This window comes from Echinops telfairi, unplaced genomic scaffold, assembly GCF_000313985.2.
Source record: "Echinops telfairi isolate 266 unplaced genomic scaffold, ASM31398v2 ScPeMD7_5;HRSCAF=22, whole genome shotgun sequence".
Lineage (NCBI taxonomy): Eukaryota > Metazoa > Chordata > Mammalia > Afrosoricida > Tenrecidae > Echinops > Echinops telfairi.
In genome coordinates, this window is record NW_022103901.1 from 12,718,122 (window position 1) to 12,723,825 (window position 5,704).

A 5,704-nucleotide genomic window follows, 5' to 3' on the forward strand; every position below is an offset into this window, starting at 1 on the left:
CCAGAACGCTCACCCCAACCCTAGCCCTAGCCCCAACCCTAAACCCTATCCCTGACTCTAACCCTAACCTTGACCCTAACAGATTGAGAATCCATTGCCATCAAGTGGATTCCCACTCAGAGCAACCCTGTGGGGCAGAGTCGAACTGCTCCCGTGGATTTCTGAGACTGTCAGTCTTTCTCTGGAGGAGTGGCTGGTGGAGTTGAACTGCTGACCTTGAGCCCAATGCATAGTCCACAACATCACCAAGACTCCTTTCTAACTGTTCGGGGTCAATAAATGAAGAGATTATTTCTGGCTTCAAAGAATCAGGGAGATGCATCACACACACACACACACACACACACACACACAGAACACTGTGAGTTTAATCCAATGTTTCCCAAAGTGGACAAAACTGCCCACCCCCTGTGGGAGCACTAGAACAATAGAGGGGACTGCAGAAGCAGATACCCACACTTGATCCTGGATGATGGGCTATAGTACAAAAGTTTTTAATTGCCAGGGAGTTGCTGAGTGATTTCTTTCTTTTTCTGTAAAGGAGGCAATAGGCCAAATAAGCGGGGAACCTCTGGAGTAATCTCCACCCTGCTTTACCTCCCTCCACGCATGCTGCAGGTCCTTGATGTGTGGCGAGCCTTCTCTGAGCCTCCGTTCTCCTCATCTGTAACACTGGAATAATGAGATCTTTCAGCCCTGGTTTGCCTCCTTACAGAAAAAGAAAGAAATCACTCAGCAACTCCCTGGAGAGGCAGTGAAACAGGGGAGGGCCTTCAACAACGTGGATCGACCCATGCTGTTCACAACGGGCTCAGGCTTAGGAACCGTGGCGCGGATGGCGTGGGACCGGGCAGTGTTGCCTTCTGCTGCGTGTAGGGTCGCTATGGGTTCGATGTCGTCTTCACAACAACCTAGAGAATGTGTGCTGTGTTCCCGGCAGCACGCAGTAAGTCGGCCGGCAATAAACCTACCCACTGCCGTCGAGCCGAATCCACCTCAGGGCAACGCTGAAGACAGGGCAGAATGACGCCACAGGGTGTCTGAGAGTGTAACTCGTCACAGGAGCAGACAGCGTCATCTGTCTCCTCCGAGACAGCCGGTGGGTTTGAGCCGCCGATTCAAGTGGGGGATTCCACCCTCCGTCCACGGTGCCAACAGGCTGACTCGCAGCGAGCCCTGTGCCCAGGGTAGAGCTGACCTATGGTTTTCCGAGACTGTGCATCTTTATGGGCCTAGAAAGCCTCCTCTTTTCCTCAAGGTGCATCTGGTGGTTTCAAACTGCTGGCCTTTCAGTTAGCAGCCCAACCTGTCAACTACTACAGTATGTCACCAGGGCTCCTAGTTAATCTGGGAAACAAAGAAAAGAAACAAATTCACTACCATCAAGTCCATGCTAACTCATAGCAACCCCATCGGGGTTATAGGAGTAGAAAGCTGTCTTTCTCCCATAGAGGGACTGATGAGTTCAAACCGCTGATCTTGTAATGAGCAGCCCAACCATACTCCACCGGGGCTTCCTCGGTTCATATGCAGTCACTGTTCACGTTAGTGAAAGTCCTAGTGCTGTTGGCAGGTCAGCATCAGACTGACCACAAGGTCAGTGGTTGAAACCCACCAGCTGTTCCAGGAGGGGAAGCGTTCTCCCGGAAAGAATTCACAGCCTCAGAAACCCTACAGACGGCAGTGGTTCTCAATCCTCCTCAGGCCGCGGTGACCCTGTCATCCAGTTGATCCTGTGGTGGTGACACCGCACCCCCCCCAACCAGAAAATGATTTTCGTTGCTAGTTCATCACTGTCGTTTTCCTATTGTTATGAATCGGGCGACCCCTGTGAAAGGGGCGTTCGACCCCCAAAGGGGTCGCGAGCCACAGGTTGAGAACCTCTGCTAGAGAGGTCCCGCTGAGTCAGCATCAACTCGATGGCGGTGCTTTTCAGTTTGGGGGTATTAAACTTAGGGGTGTAACGCGAACACGGAGCCAAATGAACAGGAATGCTAAACAGTACAGAGGAGGGGACCCTCTGATGGGAGGAGCCTGAAGAAATGCCCCACCCCACTCCCCGTGCCCCCACCCACCCGCCAAGAGAGCTGGAGTCTAAATGATGGTGGAGGTGCTGGTTAGGGGAACAGCAGTCCCCTAACAGAGCAGCACCCCTGGAGCAAAGACACGGGGAGGAGACCCCACAGCCCCAAGTGGACTGGGGCCAGGCCGCGGGTGTCAACAGAACTCTGCCCCACAGCTGGTGCAGCCCCGGCCCCGGAAGGCAAGCCAGTGCCTCAGGAGCCACCAGCCCCGCTTAGTGACTGACACTGCCCTACTTTCCTCCTCCCCATTCCAACTCAGGACCGAGCCGAGAAAACCAGATGTGGTCCCAAGCCTGTCTCTTGCAGTTAGCTCCCTCCAGGTCCCCCTGGCAGCCTCCTCCGTCCAATCAGCATGCCCGAAGCCTTCCTTCCCTTTTCGGGATAAAGCCTTCCCATTGGAGTCTTAGCCAAATGCCAGCGCTGGTGGTTGGTTCCGTTACTAAAACAAGATCTAAACCAGTGTTTCCCAAAGTGGGCGGTACCGTGCACCTATGGGGGTGCTAGGACCATCTGGGGGGGGGGTGTGTGCTGCAACATCAGATACCTACACCTTATCCTGGGTTACAGGTGATGCTGTGGTTGGGGACCCCTGAGGTGGTTCCGACGCATGGCGACGTCACACTCGAGGGAAGGAACACTGCCCCGTCCAGTGCCAACCGCACAGTGGTCCTCATTCTTGAGCCCACCATGGCAGCCGCTGGGTCCACCCCTCTCATCGAGGGTCCTCCTCTTCTGCGCTGATGCTCCGCCGCCGTACCCAGCACGGCGTCTGCTCCAGGTTTCTCCTGACCGCAAAGACAGCACGTGAGACCAAGTCCCGCCCCGCTTGCCTCTGAGCAGCCTTCGGCCACGCTTCTTTGCAGACAGGTGTCGTTCTGCTGGCCATTTCAGTAGTCTTCGTCAGCAGATGCGTCCACTCTTCCTCCTCCCTTGTTCGCTGTCCAGCTGTCAGCGTTATCAGGCGATTGAAAACAGCACACGGTAACTAGGCGGCCATCGAGCTCAGAAGCAACAAAACCCACATGGAGGAAGCACACCGGCGGCCTGTGGGATCACGAGGTGCCGAAGGGATCAGGGATCAGGCATCATCAGAACAAACAATCCTATCATTGTGAATGAGGGGGAGGGCAGATTGGGGACCCAAAGCCCATCTGTAAGCAACTGGACATCCCCTTATGGAAGGGTCGTGGGGAGGAGACGAGCCAGTCAGGGTGCAGTGTAGCAACAATGAAACATACAACTTTCCTCTAGTTATTAGATGCTTCCTCCCCCTCCCCACCCCCACCCCCGATTATCATGATCCCAATTCTACCTTACAAATCTGGCTAGACCAGAGGATGTACACTGGTACAGATAGGAACTGGAAACACAGGGAATCCAGGACAGATGATCCCTTCAGGTCCAGTGGTGAGAGTGGCGATACCTGGAGGGTGGAGGGAAGGTGGGGTAGAAAGGGGGAACCAATCACAAGGATCTGCATATAACCCCCTCCCTGGGGGATGGGCAACAGAAAAGTGGGTGAAGGGAGACATTGATCAGTGTAAGGCAAGGAAAACTAATGATTTATCAGGGGGGTGGGAGGGAGACCCCAAACTGAGCATGCTTGTACTCAAGCCCCTGAGCCAGGTGGGAAGCACAGCTGGGCAGGTCAATAGAGGCCCAGGCTTATGACATCACCCAGGTGGGCCTAACAGCCAATGGGGTCAACCAATACCATCAACCACGCCTCCCCCCAGCCAGGGGGTGGGCTAGAATAAAGGCAGGGATCAGGCCCTGGGTCACACTCTTACCCTGCTCCTGGTCAGAGGCAGGTAGAGGGGGAGGGACGCACATGCTGACCTTTCTCTACCCAACTTTCCTCCTGGCTGGGAGAGGCCATTCGTCGCACCTTACGAGGCTGCTCATGATCTTGGAAGACCCAGGCTTTCTCCCACAGAGTAATTGGTGGTCTCGCTACCGGCCTCGGGGTCAGCAGCCCAGCTTGCAACCCCCCCGCCGCCACCAGGCCCCTCTGTTCTCTAGGGCTTGTCCGGGTATCGAGCGGCGGAGAGACTTCTCTCGGAAGCCAGGGCCAGGACAGCGTGTCTCCCAGCAAACGGGCAGTTTCTCCACGAGCTGACTGTGGTGAGTCGTGCGACGGATTTCCTTTCCCCTCTTTCCCATTGACTCCTGGAGTTTGGACGGGAGTGGGCCCACCCAGGCAGCCTTGTCTCTGCCAGCTCCTTGTTGATCTTGCCCTTGGCTTGGACGGCCTCGCTGATTAGAGTTGTTTGGGCTCCAGGATGGGGCCCCGGAGGGAAGCTGGCCTTGAGGCCTCTTCTCAGGGTAGGGAGCCAGGAGAGCAGGAGGCTGGGACACGCAGGCCGTGCAGGGGAAGGACAAGGACAGGCGTGGGGCAGCATCTGGACTCTGCTTTCAGCTAGCTAGCTGTGTGGCCTCAGACGAATCACCTCTCCCTTGTGTCAGGAGCCACCAGGTAGCCCGTGGCCATCACTAGTTGTTCTTAGGGGCCATCAAGTCAGATCTAACTCATATCACCCTTAAGTACAGCAGAGCAAAATACCTCCGTTTCCTTGGCCGTAAAAAGGATGACGCCTGGCTCACCGAGCTGGGTTACTCTCCAGGCGGTGAGCCTCAAGGCCTAGCAGTTTGAAACCACCAGCCACTCCTCAGGAGAAAGAGGAGACATTTGACTCCCGGAGAGAGTTGCAGTCTCAGAAACGCACAGGGGGAGCGAGCCGGTCTTGTGGACATCCGATGCCAGCTTCCTGCACCATGCAGAGAACACCAAGGCAGACGGCTCCCCGGTGTGAGCGATGAGTTCGTGCCTGAGGCAACGTCACCGCTACGGAGCCCTGGTCACATCCTACTCCTTACAGTTCGTCCAGAGGCCACCCGGAGTGCCCCGCTTCACTTCCTGACCGACAAGCTGCCGGGATGGAGTCCAAGGAGACAGGAAAGGACCGTGGCCCTGAGCAATCTCCTTGAGGCTACTTAGGGGACAGACGGGCGGGGGGAAGGAAGGAAATGCTCATTGAATGGACAGACAGGCACACCGACACAGAAGAGCTAGGTCACCGGGGTGCAGGAGTAGGAAAATAATCTGCTTGCTAAACTGAGCCCTAAATTACCAACCGCTTCCTCCATCCCCTGACAATGCCTCCTTTGCATTTTCGGGGGCAGGTGGGGGGGCGGCCCTCTGTGAACTCCTCCCCACCCCCAAACAGCTGTGGCCTTCTCTGAAGGGCATCTGCGGCCATCCTGTCACGTGTGTTGTCCCTCTGACAGACCACTGTTGATGATTTTAGCTCTCCTAGCAGACTGCAGGCTCCTGGCAGCCCGGCGGGGAGTCTGAGCTTACACCGCAGTACACGTGGGGCTGAGTGCAAAGGGCTCTCTTTTAGCTGGAGTTCCAGACACTGACCAGCAGGTGGCAACAGTAGCCTGCCATTTTCGAAAGGACACCTGCTACCTCTCTCTGCTACCTGACCCAAGCCCCGGTCTTTTCAATCACCCCACCTGCACATGTTATCAAAAGATACAGAGTCTGGGGTCTTAAAGGCTTGAAGGTAAACAAGTGGCCCTCTAGCTCAGAAGCAACAAAGCCCACATGGAAGAAG